At 39.1% G+C, this 16,895-nt stretch overlaps 1 long non-coding RNA gene across 8 annotated transcripts in view; it reads right to left on the reverse strand.

Annotated features, from left to right (window-relative positions):
- The window catches only part of LOC128100120 (uncharacterized), a 128,496-nt gene that overhangs the window by 76,872 nt on the left and 34,729 nt on the right, over window positions 1–16,895 (reverse strand). For 2 of the 8 annotated variants that reach the window (XR_008214667.1, XR_008214672.1), the window contains 2 exons: window positions 13,427–15,795; window positions 12,948–13,122 (listed from right to left, as the gene is read on the reverse strand). This is a non-coding gene — a long non-coding RNA (uncharacterized LOC128100120). The remainder of the gene's footprint in view (window positions 1–12,947; window positions 13,123–13,426; window positions 15,796–16,895) is intronic. The other 6 variants (XR_008214670.1, XR_008214668.1, XR_008214671.1 and 3 more) reach the window with 6 other exon arrangements.

The raw sequence follows: 16,895 nt of genomic DNA on the forward strand, positions 1-16,895 counted from the left end.
TAAATGTTCTGATACTCTTAGAATAAAAGTGGTATGTTGGGCTGGAGAGGTGGCTTGGCATTTCTTGCTCTTCCAGGGGACCTAGGCTTGATTTCCAGCACTGACATGATGGAGCCAGTGCCCTCTTCTGGCTTCTACAGACACTAAACACACATAGGTGCATAGATATGCACACAGGCAAAACACACACATACCATTTTTTAAAGTAAAAAATTAAAAACTAAGAACTAAAGCAGTATAAAAGTTGAGAAGAAAGCATTAGAAAAGAAATGGTTTTATATTGTGAGATCAGAAGTTAATGTACATTTATTGAATAATTACATTTGAAATGTTCTACCTGGATTTCCTCTTCTACTTTGTGTGTGTGTGTGTGTGTGTGTGTGTGTGTGTGTGTGTGTGTGTGTGTGTGTGTCCATGAGTGTTAATACACAGAAAACCCTTAGAGCTGTTTCTGCCATTGAGGAAGCAAAAATTGGTTTTTATTTGATCATAAATGTTGACTGAAGATGCCTGAAACACCAGTATGATACTTGGTCCATGTCTCAATGGGCCTTTCTAGCTAACATTAGAATATTAACATAGGTGACTATAGAATAATAGCTAAATGCATTCTGTCTTTCACTATCTTTTTATCTAACTATCCATTCTCTTTGGAAGTTTATACTTTATATCTTTATTTCCCAAATTGCAGAATTTTACAACTGAATGGGAAATGACAGAATATGAGTTAGCCAGACTTCCTTTCTTACCAAATGAAGATGTCATCCAAAGATGCTCCATCATGTATCTTGTATTCAAATAGCTTCCTCAGAGATTGGGAATGAGTCCTGTATTTTCTCTACCAACCACCTCAGCCAGCACCAGCTCAAAGCTCTGAAGACAGTATCTCATGTAACTCTCATAGCAAGGATTACAGTGCTGCATCTGTTCCCATGGCATTGGGTGAGGAAGTGGAATCTTGAAGAGGTTAGGCAAGTTGTGCAAGCACAGGCCAGTAGGCTAAGAGCTGGTGTGAAAATTAGACTGTGAAAGCTGGTTTTCACTATTTTGTTTTTAAAGCTAAATGATTAAATGGGTGGATCACAAAGTAGTGACATTCCATCTCCTTTTGGTCAGTCTTAAATGAAGGGGGTTTAAAGGCTCATTTCATGGCTATGAGACCCAGTACAGAGACCCTAGTAGAGTTCCCTTGGTATTTTCAACCTAAGTGAGAATAGATGATGAGAAATAAATAATGGGCAGGAGGACATCTACATACAGTTCCTTAAGAGTCATGTAATTGACTTGAGCACATAGAGTAGGGGGAATAGACTGTGAACATGCCTGCATTGTTTCTGTCTAGTGACAGTATTAAGAGGTTATTACTATCTCCCAAAAGGATCATGACATTATCAGATCAATCTCAGTTTATCTCATTGGACATCACTAATGTAAATATATTAAAATATCCTTAGAATTGAGCAAAAAAATAAATACTTTCACTGCTTACTAATTAAATGGAAGAACTAACTCTACTGCCAAGCTTTTAATTTTTTTCTATTCAGTAATTTATTTATAATGATAATATGAGACCTACTTGGCTTAATTATTTAAATAGCAAAATGTTGTTTTGAGATGCCATGAATTCATTCTATCTAGCTATCTAGAAAAGGGAATAAAGAAACCTAAAAACCAAACCAATTGGCCCTACATTGAAGGAGTTGGTGGTTAGATGAGAAGTCAGCAACCAAAACTATTTCCTCTAATTCACTGGCTAAAATAGGTGAGCTAGAAAGTTCACACACATACAGTGAGGCTATTCCTGTTAAGAGTGGGGTATTGTCCTCTGTTTTTGCTATCGAAGATGACTACAAAGTGACTTCAGAGACTTGCTTTTCCACATCTGTCTATAAGGCTAAAAACAAAGTTGTAAGCAGAACTGTAGTATTCCCAGAGATCCCTGCTGTTGCTCCCTTCTTGAAGCTCCACATTTCATGGCTTACGACTCCATGATCTATTTTGAAGGCCAGAAGAAAAGCATCCTCCAGTCCCTCAGACCTCACACTCTCTCCTCACTTCATTTTTACTCGTCCGAGTTCTGACACAAATAGCCATCATCACAAAGATGTCTCCTGAACTTTATCTTCTTTGTGTTCAAGTCCCTCCATCCTTCTTTTCCATCTTTTGTCATTAATTCTTAGTGGTCACAGGTTCCACCCAGACCTGTTCTGTTCTCATTTGTAGAACTTTACACATACTTATAACCAACAATCGTATGTTATCTGGAAACACACCTATCTGAGATCCTCACTTTAGGCTCCTGTCTCCCTGAGGTTTGGGCCACCTTATTAGCTGGACTGCTACACCTGCTTCCTGTGTAGTAGTTGTGTGTCATTGCCAGTGACATTCACTCCATTATTTCCATTCACTTCTGCTACTAACTGCCTTACTTCTGTTCTTGCATTTCCAGTTTACCAAGTGTCCAGATGTTTACAATGCCTGTTGAGGGTGATAGTGGTGAAGGGGTGGATATACATGTAACTATATGTAGATATCAATATTTGCTAGTTAAAAAGCTCAGTTAAGAGAATAGTATTTGATTATTCAGAAAGATCTGAAGATGTATCATATAGAAATAGTTATAATACTATTGTGTGGGTTTTGTTTGTTTTCTGTGATGTTGGTAGATGGAGGACCATTCTCTCTGTACAACTACCCAAGCTTGGACTTGAACTCAGATAGCCATTACTAAAAGAAGATAAATCTTATCAGAAGATCTTTAAAATGCATAATTGTCAATGAGTATTTTCATAGAAGCATTATAGTCTTATATGAAAATGGATCGTAAGTGAATTAATGGTAGACATGAGAAATTATTTTGCAACATAGTTTATTGCTTAATATAAACCATGCTGTGAAATAAATATACGTTCATAAACAGTACATTCAGAGTCAATCAATGGTAATTTTTCCTGTTGAAGTTTGGTAAATAATTTAATAAATCTCCTACTAGAATCAGATGGAATTTCAAATAAATCAGTAGGTTTTTAGTTTAGCTGTTTAGTGCCCATAATGAATACTTAATGTCTAACAGCATCTACTGTTTACATTTGCCTGGGGTCTCGAAAACACTAGGAGATGAAATGATTTTTTCTGTTGCCTAGTGTATGACTGTTGCAGAATTAAAGTGTTCCATGAAATTTCACATTTGAGGGAGAAATTTCTTTCTGCCGTCTCTTGTGAGAAGGGACAGGGATGGAGCTGCACTTAACAGTATACTGTCTTGTCTAGATTGAATTTGTTCTGAGCTGTGCAGCTCTCAACTGTACCCTCTTGCATCCTTAAAACAAGCCACAAATTCTATGGGACACATATTTTGTTCTTTGCTGAATGCTGAGGATGTAAAATGATGATTTAAGGGCCATGAAACTGAAGTTGGTATAAAACCAGGAGCAGTATGTAAATTTCCTTTAGAAACATAAAAGAAAGCTTGTTTTGAATGTGCTTAAAAGTTTAATAAGAGCTCCTTTCCTGGAGTTCTGGAAATGCAACTCCACAGAAAAAATAAATATATATCCATTAGCCTCTGCTAAAATGCACCCAGCTTTCCAATTATAAAAGTCTTGTAAAGCCAATGATTTCCTCCTTTTAGAATCACTTAAAACAAGTGCAAGAATTATATTGTTATTTGAATAGGCAACATTCATGGATATTGAATGGATTTCTGCCCAAGCTGTGGAGAGTGCAACACTTAAATATAATTCTATTTGAGTGCTTTGGGAAACTCACTCGAATAAACTGAAGTGGTACAGGGGAGAGTTAACTAGGGGTGCTCTGAGGTTCCCAGTCTTTTCTGTGTGAACTCTGATTAGTAAAGTTCACAGAGTAAGTCACTAGTCCTGTGATGACTAGCCTGGGTTCCAGGTGTGGAAGATACACTAGTAGACATGCTAGGTAAAGTCTGTGTCCCAGTAGCATTTACCTTGTTTCTATTAGGGTAATAAACAAGATTCATCAACAAACCAATATATAATGTCCTGTTGGATGGTTAAATCTAAGCGCTACCAGGAAAAATTACACAAGATCATTTTTAAAAGTCCTGTTTGTAACCTAATTGCCTTGGGCTTCATCTTCCCTCCAAAAAAGCTTTTTCTTATGGTTTTTATATGTATGGGAATTTGGGACAGCTTATAAGGACATGTTAAGGGAGTTGAGCACAAGGTTAGAAAAATGATTACATCCCATGGTAAAATTAGACTCCAGACATGGCAACTTTATGACCTAGCAAAATTTCTGCACAGTTTTATTTCTGAGCCTACTGGCCAAAGGAACAACAAATATCCACAACAAGAAGCCTGTCTTCAACATACCTGCTGTCTAGGTGTTTGTAAGCACCCATTGCAAAGAGGTATCAGAAAGATGCACTTGTATGGGGCAGTGCGTGACAAAGTGATACCTCCTAATACTGCTCAGTGAAGACTAGTCCTTCATCACTTAAGACCAGATCACCTCACTTGTTGAAGAACAAAATCCTTTATAACACTGTATTCTGTTTCCCCTTTCTTGAAAGATTCCCTCTGCCTCCCTTGGGCCCTTAACTAAACTAAACTAAACTAAACTAAACTACCTAAACTCTGTGGATATTCTGCTTGGTACACTCATATCTACACCTTAACATGATAACATCACATGCGAGAGAGAACATGCAGTGTTTGTCTTTCTGGGTCTGGATTACCTCCCTAGAATGAGTGTTTCTAGTTCAGCCATTTCCCTGAAGATTTAATTTTTCTTAATAGCTGAATAATATTCCATTTTGAAAATGTACCACAGTTTCATCATCCATTTACCAGTTGTTGGACATCTAGACTGTTTCCAATTTCTGGATATTGTGAATAGAGCAGCAATGAACATGAAGAGCAAGTGTCTCTATAGTAAGATATAGATAGAGTCCTTTGTGTATATGCCGGTCTTGTGGTAGATCTATTTCTAGCTTTGAGGCATGCCCCAGCCTCAGGAATAATTGGGCAGCAACACAAAATGGATTTCATGGCTTTGTTGTTATTATTGTTGTTGTTGTTGGTGTGTGTGTATGTGTGTGTGTGTGTGCTCATGCATGCACGTGCATACTCTATTGTTTGTATAGGATTTTTTTAAGAGGAAAAGAATATGGAGTTGGGTGGGTCAGAAGTCTGGAAATTCTGGGAGAAGTTGGAGGAAGGAAAAGAATATGAACAAAATATATTGTATGTTTTACCATTTGAAAAATAAAGAGTAATTTAAAAAAGAACAAAACCATCTCTGAGAATGCTTTGCCCTCTTTTAAATTTTTATTATTTATTTTACTGTGAATGTATGTATGCATGGGGAAAGTCACACTTGCATATGAAGGCCAGAAGTTAATCGCTCTCCACCTTGCTTTTTGAGAGAGGATTTCTCACTGACTTGGAGCTCACTGATTTGGCTAGATTGGCTGGCCAGCAAGCCCCGAGGAGCTTCATGTCTCTGCTTCCCAGAGCTGAGATTACAGCCATATACTATTATGCCCCCCGTTTTTATGTGGGTGCTGGGATTCCAAACTTGCGTCCTCATGTTGGTGCTGCAAGCACTTTGCCCACAGAACCATTTTTAAGTCCCCTCTTTGAAATATTTTTGTGTGTACTATGGAGAGATGTGCCAGGCCACTTGGAGAATTTGACAGCTATGGCCCCCATCCCCAGAAAGATAAACATTTATTCATTGATTCATAATTTGGCATAAACTCTCAGAGTTGTCAAAGAGGTTCTGAGGGCCAAGCAGAAATCCCAAGATTTCTACTTCCCCCTCACTCTACACTATCATGAAAAATAGAGAAACTTCATGTTTTTCATATAATCCTCCTGTCATGAATATTCATGCAGCCATCTTCTTTTTAATTATTGAGCAGCAAAGAACACACTGTTGTGGGCTCTGATTAAAAGAAAAAACTCATTTGCAAATATTCCTTGGCCAGTTATTAAAAGAACCATATGCTTTGAAAATTAGAAGCATCCAAGAAGAAATGAGGAAGAGGAAAGACACTGGAATCTTTGATAGTCTGTTAAGGGTTTGGACAGAACAATTCTCAGACTGCAAGTCCACTGCCATTTATGTCTGTACTTTTTAGGTGTCTGCTCTTTATTTCTCACTTGATTCCTTTTACATTTTAAAGCTCTGTAGTCAGGATTCCTGTTACAGTGTGTATATCTGTTTCTCTGTATGATTCCAAATCTTAGGAAATTGAATTAGCTAGCTAACTAATAGAATAAAATTGAAAAGTTTAACAAAATGTCTCCCTGGTTGAGCCTTAATTGAAACTCCAACTACAGTGAAGAAAATGGTACCAACGTAGGTGGAGAAAATCTTAATTGCCAGGTATCAATTATTAACAGTTTGGTTGGCATCATTAAGAATATTTCAAGCCATTTTACCTGCTAGGATTCCTTTGACTATGCCCACGGCATTTACCCACTTGATATGTGTAAATAAAATTATACAAATCAGAATGAACATGCTCACTGTGACATGATATAACTTCACCTGTTATTTTCTAGCATTTCTTTTCCATTCTCTACTTGCTTTTTCATTCTCTCCCCTTTGTTATTCAAAACCTTTATTGGAATCTGAAAGCAGAGAATGAGGGAGTCATTAGTTAGCAGGATTTCTGCAGGAGGCTTGTACTCAAGTGGTGGTTCCAAGGTCCTGAATTGCAAACACCTGCTTCTGTGCTAAAGTCCCAACAATGGTGACACTCAGCATGGGAGAAATTTCTTTTTTAGAAAATAATTCCCTTTAGTGTGAGTTTTGCTTCAGGTGCACATGCATAAACACTTGTTTTTTGTAAGAGTGGATCTTGTAATACACGGTAGGTGGGTTCCTTCAGTGCTCAATACCCAGGAGACATTCCTAACTTGCTCCTGTTCACTCGGAGAATTCAATTACATTTTCAGAAAACTTGTGATTGATGAAGGGTTGGTGTGCCTTCTCTTGCCTAGGAGAATCACGAGTCACTGGTGTGCCATGAAGGACTTACACATGTGTGTGTATATTTCATGCAAACTATTTTTGAAAAGTACAGTGTTCTGTCTAAATAGTTTATGCCTGGTAGCACTAAATGAGGTAACTCTACATGTATTTCGGCTGAGAAAGCTTTTTTTTTTTTTTGCTTGTAACATCTCTGTTCCTAAAATTCGTATTCCTTTTACCACCAAACAGCTTGCTTCTGTTCCATTGCTTTCTATGTATTAAAGGAATAAATGATAGACTGAGTGGGAAGAGGAGGGAAAACAATAAATCATAAATAAAGAATAGCTTATGATTACTAGTTTAGAAATGGTCTCCAGGGTTGCCTGCCCATGAAGCAGTCTGTGACAAATCAGTATCTTAGATGCAAGTGCCTGACCTGTGACTTCAGGTTTGGGCATGTGCTTGAAGAACAACTGGTGTTTATCTGTTTGGTATAATAAAGTATCAGAGCTTAATCAGTTTAATTGTTAATGTGCTTCTCATAAAATTCTAATGGGATGCAATTGGTTGGGTGGGTACAAAGCCAAGGAAGACAACTAGAACAAAAAGAAAACAGAAAAGTCTGTGACCAGCAACAAGTACGGAAAACACAGAATCATTTATCAGCAATGCTCTTCTGGAACAGAGAGAGCTGGGAGCTTCTCTTGGAGCTCCCACACATATTCTCATAAAAAGCACATGGGACCAGCACATTTCTGAGCATGCTCAGTTTAAGGTCATAGATTCCACCCCTGCCACCTTCCTCAGTATCTTCCTATTCTTCTGCTTCACCACTTCTTCCAAAGCCATGATTAGTTCTAATATTCAAGGAAGACAATATCTGTGGAAAATGAGACTCGAAGGTGAAACTCAACTTCCCGGGCTTTTGAAGGCAGCATAGCCAAAGCCATCCTCTGTGGTTCTCAGACATCTCCAGTGGCTAATAGTTGCCTCCAGTTTCATAATGCAGTTGTATTGTGTATTGGCTTGTTCTCTTTCCTCCCTGCTTGTCAGAATCATGTCTGAGATAAATTCCCCAAGATTATTTCCCCTGGCTCTTTTGTGGAAAGCCTAACTTGAGATACAAAGCACAGCATACACTGTGGCAAATGGAGGGAGACTTGAATGAATGATGTCCTGAGTGAATGTGTGCTATTGACATGGGCATGGCCATATCAAGAACCAGAGCCTCATACCCCTGGGAAAATGGTAAAGCCTCCCCCACATCCTCCTAAGGGTGGTTAAGCCTTCCTCTGGTCCATGTGAAGATGTTGATAGTGTGTGCAGAAAATGTCCACTGTAGCTTTTCATGGCCTGAAGACTGCTGCACTAGAGAGATTCCTCCTACGGGGATTAGATAAATCTGCCTCCTCACCCCGGCTGATTCAGCTGGCTGCAATAACCCAGCTACCCTGTTCGACTCTTCACAGTAAACGTGCAGAGTTCCCAGACTGCTGTGGTTGCTCCGCCAAAGAATCCAGTCCATCGGATCCCTGCTGCTTTGTATTTTGTCACGTTTCATTCCCTCACCACCCCAGTTGGGTCAAATCCTGGAGCCACTCTGGGCAAAGCACTACACTTTTGCTTAGACCACCCAATTAGATCACCAAAAGTGATGAAAATTCACCCAGACTTTTTTGAATGTGGTGCAATATCCACAGTATAAACTGACAGGGGTCTAATTTTATTTATATAGAAAAATCCATAAACCTAAGTACTTTTTCTTGAAAATTTTATAGGCCTCTACATATTAACTGAAATATCAATTAAAAAAAACTACTTAGGTATTCTAAAGGTACTTACAATTTAATAATTTTAGTTTCTCTATGAAATAGAAGTATTCTACTTATAGTATTGTCCGTCTTCTATTTTTGACTTTCTAGGTTGTTCTTGTTATTTATACTTACTGTTTTGGCCTTTAGCCAATTGAAATGATAAGAAATAGAGAATACATTATCTATTTAGTCTTAAGCAGGTCAAACTGCAGTTGTATAGGGCTTCATTAGAAAATTGTTCATACTTTCTTATTAGCATTTTACAGTATCCTTGGTCACCTGCCTTTCTATTTAACTTAGGATATTATAACTGATTTACGTTTTCTGTGATGGGGCATAGGAAGGTTTAGTGGTTATTTTCCAGAGAGAAAATTAAAATAAGGATGCATGCAAGCTGATCCTCCTCTTATGAAACTCAGCATGCAAAAATAATCCCCAAAGTATAAATCCTGTTCAGTACGGCTTTCATCATGCAAACTCCTAGTGTATGGGTTAGAGTCATCTGAAAGACCAACCTGTTGATTTGGTCCAAGCAGTGAGATAATTTTTTTTTTTAATTAGAATTACTTGTTACTTAAGGATTGAAGCACCATAAGCACAAATGAACTTTGTGAGATTCTGGACACAGGGTGCTCTATCAAGCCTTCATTTCTCTCCCCATGATGCATTACGGGTGCTGGGTAGCAGCAGGGCCTCTTCATTTAGAGTTGCCCTGTCTCTTCCTGGGCTGTGAGCTTCTGATTCTCAGCTGTGTTTCTTCCTGCTTATGTATGTATGCTTCACTCATTTTCCTTCCTAGAGCAGCCCCTTTGGGCTTAGATTGGGATCTCGGCTTTAATATCACGGAGGACACAAATTAAAACCACTGCCTTCCTTTCAAGCCAAATCAGGAGGCAAGATGACTTTGATGACAGAGCACATACTTAATGATGCTCAAAACCCAGCGCCATCACCACTAGAAAGGAAAGCTAAAATGGGACACTGATTGGCAGCTGTTTCTAGTACTCACAAAGGCCTCTATGATTCGGTCCAAATATCCTTAACTTGCTGCGAGGGAGACCCAGGGAGAGGGAAGCTAGTTTGATCACGCTCAGCTAGGTAATGATTTAGTGTGCTTGCACGTAAGTGGTTTGAATATAAATTTAGAGATTCTTCACTTTTGCCATGGAAGGAAAAGTTCATACCCTCTATCTTCCTTCAGGATCTGAGTTATTTAAACAGACTATTCAGAAAAAAGGAAAAGAAAGGAAAAGGAAAAGAAAGAGAAGAAAATAAAAATGAAAAACAGGGCATTGGTGAAATCCAAATGAGGCAGCTCGAAATGTCTTTCAAACAGTCAAAAAACGCCAAATCATTGTGTTTTTGAAGTGATCTGGGTGGATGTGATGAGCATACTGTCAAAATGATAGATCAGCAGGAAAATGAGAGTTCATAAGAGTGACAGAAGGACAGGTAAATTAGAAATCACAGGCTTCGGAGAATGAATGGATTGGGCTTGTCTAAACAGCACTTTTCAGTCACTCAATGTGTAGGATTTATCTTCTGCACGTTTGAAAACAGTTCATTGTAAGACCTGGGGTGTATATAAAGAGGTGATGTATATTCTATTTCAAGACCATCTTAAATGTCACCTTATGAATGGGCTGAGGACTTGAACACAACATGTGTGCTTTCATCCTCATTAGCCATTGAAACAAAAGCTCTTAAGTCCATAGGATTGTGAGGCAGTGACAGGGTAGAATAAAAGGACCCTTTCTTCCTTCCCCAGCCATTTAGGAAATACCTCCAAAGAATGGCCCCTGGAGTCCTTCAGAATTTCAAGACATGAATTGAGTTGGATTGTTGAATGGATGAGTGGAGGGGAACCTGAAACCACTCAGAAGCAATATAGCTCATGTTAAATATGTGCTGTTCTCTGAGAATGCTGAGTTTCCAAGGCACCAGGTAAATCAAATCTCTTATGTATTTGTATTCTGTGGACTATACCCAAATACTTCTCAGTGCTCTAAAGCAACCTGGGTCACAATCTCACAGCAAACTCCCCGATTCTCTGACTCTTACAATCTTCCCATTGTCTCTTCCACAATGATCCCTGAGCTTTAGGTCCAGGAGTGTTGTTTTAGATGTATCCATTGGGATTGGGCTGAGCAACTCTGAATTTACATTGGTTATGGTTTTCTGTAATGGTCTATTCGTGTTGTAAAGACAAGTTTCACTGATGAAGGATGAGGACAACACTTATCTCTGTGTGCAAATGTAAGTATTTAGATGTAGTTAGGTATTATGGTGATTTAATAAAGTGACAGATTCTCCTTCAAAATCTATGACTTCGCTAACCCTGGGTAACTGGCTTTATGGTGATTTAATAAAGTGACGGACTCTCCTTCATGATCTATGACTTCACTAACCCTGGGCAACTGGCTAGGTTTCTAGTCCCAAGCATGTTTTCCCTCTTTTTGAGTGGGTCTTAAGTTCAATTAGAGAACTGTTGGTTACCTCCAAGGTATGAGTATCACTTCTGCATCCTTAGTGTTATCATGCTATGCTGGTGATTGTTTTATTGTGGTTCATAAGTGTCATGGCTGAGTAGGATTGGTAGTTGCTCTCCTCCTGTTAAAGATTACAAGGCACCTTATGGGTCCATGAAAGCTAGTCCTTAGGATGGAGGCTTTTAAGTCAGTTCAGCTAAGGGGCCTCTGGGCCCTGTGTCTGAAGTACATGGTGTCTTCAGCAAAGGGACTTACCTTCCACCTCTGGGGACAGCCAAAGGCAATAGCTTATTAATGTTGTGTGTGTGTGGGGAATCTTTTGGACAACCATGGCCAACAGCTTAGAAGAGTGTTTTTCATAGTGTTGGGATTTTTGTTAGATGGCCCTTGGCTCTTAGAAGGCACATTGTCAGCCGGGATTTGAAAATTTCATTCAAACTATATATGCATATTTTTTTCAGAAGATACACCCATAAAGTCTCAGCAACATGACTACCTAAACATGAGCTTAGCAAGAGTGTCAACAATAGGCATGCTCCTGAGGATGGGAGAAAGCCCAGGAGGCATCAACTAAGGAATGCTGAGATGGAGAGAAATGTCAGACCAATTGGTATCTAATACTAAATGGTCAGCTCTCAAAATATATGTATATAAGTAACATTATACAGACGGAACAGGTTGGATTTATGTGTTTAGAAACACATACACCACCACCAACAACAACAGCAGCAACAATAATTAATGAAAAAGAGGCCATGGATTTGAAAGAGTGCAAGGATGCATATATGGGAGATTTTGGAGGGAGGAAAGGGAAGGGAGAAATGATGTAATTATATTATAATCTCAAAAAACAAAACAAATACTTAAAATTGCTCTGGCTTCTGAAAAAGAAAAAAGAAAGGGAAGAAGGAAAGAAGAAAAGGAAGGAAGAAAAAGGAAGGAAAGAAGTCAAGCAACCAGGCAGAAGCAGCATTTGAATCTGAACATAAACCATCTATCTACCCAAAGTTACTCAGAGACCAGTGAAGTTGAGTTGTTACTTACAAAGCCTTAATGGGCACCTTGGACCCTAACACATTGGCTGTCACACATTATAAGCAGTCTGTTAGCTTCCTAAAGAACAAGGACCTTGGGGCTGGAGCAATGGCTTAGCTGTTAAAGGCTAGGCTCACAACTAAAAATATAAGAACAAAGATCCTGTCCTACAACTCTCCATGCCTATTAAGGTCTGTTTCTATTTCTTAAGTTTTGAGTAGCCTACATTAAATTTTAAACACATTTTCTCTATCGAAATCACAAATAAACTGTTGACATTAAAAAAGAAGAAATAAAGAAAAGAAAAAAAAGAAAGAAACCTGGGTCACATGCAACAGAGCTCAGCTCCTAGCTGCTTCTACACAGCTGTTTCACACTGTACACTTATTTTGATTATCTCATAACTGGGTTTTTCTCCTTCCTCCCTTCATTCCTCACAGTCTGTTCCCAACCCCAGCAGGCCCAGTGTGCTGCTAAAAAGGAAGTCAGAATCTGTTGTTTCTCAATTCTAACTCTCTGAATGGCTTTCAGCAGCTTAGAACAGAAAGAGGTCCAGGTCGTGTTGAAGCTCTACAAATTAATCCATTTGGCAGACCCTGGGACAGAACTATCAGCATCAACAGGCAACCTGTTATACATATATGCTTACTGGTCTCACGTCGGAGTGCCTAGAGAAGAGGTCCTCAGTCCAGACACCTGTGTTTTTGATGAACCCTCCAGGGAATATGATCCTTCTTCCCCAGCTGAAGTTCAAGCATTGTTGTGTCTTCCTGTTGTCTCTCAGGATGGCAGTGTAAACTGTTTCAGGAGCCCATTCTAGTCCCCTATGATCATACCACAAGGAATTAGTTCACTATTTATTCCATTACCAAATAAAACTCATATATTGAGGTGCTTAGAGATAAGATTTCAATTTGCTTTTCTGTGGGGAAACGTATGAGCCCCACACTGTTAAAAGTTGCACCCTGCCCTTCTCATTGCTATCACACTTCTGAGATGCCCCCTCATACACCCTCCAATTTGCACGTCTATTTTATTTACTGTTTGGCTCCCTCCTCTGGAATGGAAGTTGCATCAGAGCAAGGATTCTTGTCCATTTTCTTTTCATTAACAACTTTTGGAACATACCTGACAAACAGTCGGGGCTATGTGAATGGAAGTAATAGCGCAGCATAATCATCTTCTGTGGTTAAGAAGTCGGAATGCTTATCTTATATTTGAAGCACAAAAGCTGGTTCCCTATTTTCTGATGCTCTTTGGGCTAGCAACAGAGAGAGGAATATAGATATATACCATGCAAGGAAAGTAAAGTTCATTTCTTAAACTAATGACAAGCTTCCAGATGGACCAGGCTGTTTACCAGGGATAAACCCAAGCTTTTAGAGCTGGATATATTATGAGTTTAGTAACTAAGGTGGCAGTCAGCATCAGGAATGGACTAGTGCCAGAAATATAGTTGGTTAAAGCATGACACAGAAGAAAAGGATCTTATACTAAGAACTCTTGTTTCTGCATTATGATGTCCCTGTTAATTTGTTCATCTATTCCATCTATAAATATATATGTCCATCCCACACACTCATCCATTTCATCCTATCAATATAGCCATTCAATTCCATTTATCATATCCATCCATCCATCCATTCATCCAATACTTGACTAAATAATGAACTGTGGACTCCAAGATTAGGGTACTTGACTGAGTCTTTGAACTTTCTAGAGGTGCATTGTAAATTGATTGACCATACAAATGCACAGAGTTACTGAGACAACCATAGTTTTCATGGGGTAAGGCTTACTTGAACTCTGTTTCATCTGCTCCCAAGAAAACCAGCTTCCTTTTCAAGCACAGCATAATGCAGGTGTTGATCAGTGAAGTGGGAATTCATCAAAATGGAAGACTGGATTGGATTAAAAGGTAAGGCTGCAGGTGCTCAGGTCTTGTCACTAAAGCTAGTGTTTCCAGCATCACCTTGAGCAATGAGTGCAGTGACGAGCTATTTAGTGACAGGAGTTAGAATGCAGAGCTTTACCCTTGTACTTCTACTGTGCAGCAAATGAGCCAGGTGACGTCTGGAAATGTATGAGATCTGTGTCATCTGTAAAACCACATTTATCTTTTGGTATTGTAATATTAACATGAAGAATTTCAGCAAAGCACGGTGGGAAGCCCACTTAAGCACTCAATGTGGATATTAAAGGAAAACATACATTCAGATGTTGCATATTCAAGAGTTTGGTAGATCTTTGTTTTTCTTTTGTGGCATCATGGGATAAAAAGAATCAACTCAAAAGAAAGTATGAATCAGATTCTTCCAATGGTAATGCCCACATGCAGGGAAGCTAATGATGGTGTCAGAAAGGGCAATATTCTGTAAGCATCTCTTACATTCTAAGAGATTGGGGACCTCACAGCCAAAGTTAGTAACACACCCTGAGGTCACTTAAGACTGCTATCATACTGGGTATTCCAACTCTTTGTTTAATCTGCTTTTAAGAGAAGAATGCAACAACCAATCTTATTTGCCTTGGATTTCCCATGTGATGAACTTTTACAACCTAAGTTAGTGCATAACTGCAATCTTAAGTTCCATACCGTTCCATACCCCTCACTCAGAGTTACATGTGCATCGTTTGCTGAAAGCAGCAAATAGAGAAGTTGAAAGCAACTTCCTAAAATTTACCATGATAGTTGAGAGCATTCATGTACAGATATTGGTTGATAAACGATGATGCTTATTATCTGGGTCAGCTGGGATCAGTTGGAGCCAGTGACTTAATCCCTTGTAAAATTCTGTTAAAGATTTTTGTAAAGTATAGCATTCCTTCCCCCATGTGATGCATTCTGTGCTGTTCAATAAAGACAGAGCAAAGCCTCTTGTTAGGGACAGACACCATTAACACACAGAGACACATACATATACACACAGACACATACAATCAACACACACTGACAGTCGTACCACTCACAGACAGACTCACACAGACACAACAAATAGTCATAGAGATGCATACAATCACACAGACAGAAACAGACAGACACATACAGACAGAAGACACAGACTCAGGGACAAATAGATTCACAAGACAACCTTCAGGCAGGTGGAGATTTAGACTCATGCAACAGACACAGGAAGGAAGACCCAGGGAAATGAAGTAGAAAACTCAAATCTAGACTCACTCTTAGTTAAATGACTTCAAGGGGAAGGGCTTTAGTTCTTTTCTTAATGCAATACCGATGCATTATTTGTAACTCCAGCTAATCACTAATAGGTATAATCTGTGCAGCACAGGAAACTGCAATGTCTCCTGTATTGAGATTTAGGACATTACCTAAATTTCATCGGTTGTGAACCTTGGATGGCAAACCTAAGGCATGCTTCTCAATGTCTCAGGGAGAGAGTCAGAATAGAAGAGTTGCAGTTTCTCCACAGCATTGTTAAAATTAGGCTGAGTGGCTTTGAAGGCCTTTCTCTTTTGCAGCTCGCTTCTCCATGCTGGTTAGAAAAGACAGCAGTGAATGGAAACTGAACAGCAAACTGTGTTCTCACCATCTGTCTTGAAAGAAGTATGATATAGGAGTGACTGTCACTCAGGCTGCTTGGAAAGGAAAGCCATTTATAAGTGTCTCCAGTCCTGACTGAACACTCCACACAGAGTTGAACCAAACTATTCAAAAATACCTTCTGAGGTTATTTCCAGGGCTGGTAGTTCAAAAAAAAAAAAAAAGCTTCAGGCATCAAGTTGATGGCATCTGCTGAAAAATCCAATGTCTTTATTAGACCAGATTAATTAAAATGCTGAAGATACTGAAGATAAGAAACCCTCTTCCATTCCTCTGTCCTTTGTATTTCCCTGCAAGAATCACCAAAATTTGTAGAGCAGGTTGGGGGCCAAACTATCCATCATTAGTAATAACAATTCTCCCAGCTTCAAACCCTTTCAAAAGCCATACCTGTAGCAAGCAATCCGGCTTGAAGCTGTGAGAAGAGTTGCATGTGTTTAAAAACTGAGCCTCGACAAACAGAAAAGTGTCAATTTTTAGAGCATAGATGACATTATGCTTCAGAGCCTGAGGTTGGGAATGAGTGAAAAGCACATACCTTTAGTCCCCCTCTGTTAGAGCCTCTAGCACGCTGTCAAGATACCGGCTTGCTGGCCTACTTCTGACACAGAAAACTCTGTTTTCACAGGTAAAGTATTTGATATATATTTTCCCATTCTGGCAACAAGAGAGGTGGCCTTTTTGGGTCATATATATAGGTCTGTATTGTGTGTGAACACACTGCCTGCCTTTATAACTGATTGAGGATCTGTCCTTGATTACCCTAGAACAGAGACTGTCAGTTAAACAGGCATCCACTTTGCTCAGTGCCCACTGCTCAGCACCCTGCTCCTTATGAAGGTGCAACATGTCTGCAGCATTGGACAAAACTAGGTATAGCATCTATTCAAGGATTCCTTGAACAGTGGATTTTCAATTTAAAGCAATACAGAAACACTCAGCTTTGTTGCCAGTAATAGAGGGACTATTTTACAAGGAAACATAATCTGACTTAGACTTTTTCCACCTTCTTGTAGCAGTGTGCTGTATTTT

This window comes from Peromyscus californicus, unplaced genomic scaffold (genome assembly GCF_007827085.1).
Source record: "Peromyscus californicus insignis strain IS unplaced genomic scaffold, ASM782708v3 Scaffold_6__1_contigs__length_162567912, whole genome shotgun sequence".
Classification (NCBI taxonomy): Eukaryota; Metazoa; Chordata; class Mammalia; order Rodentia; family Cricetidae; genus Peromyscus; species Peromyscus californicus.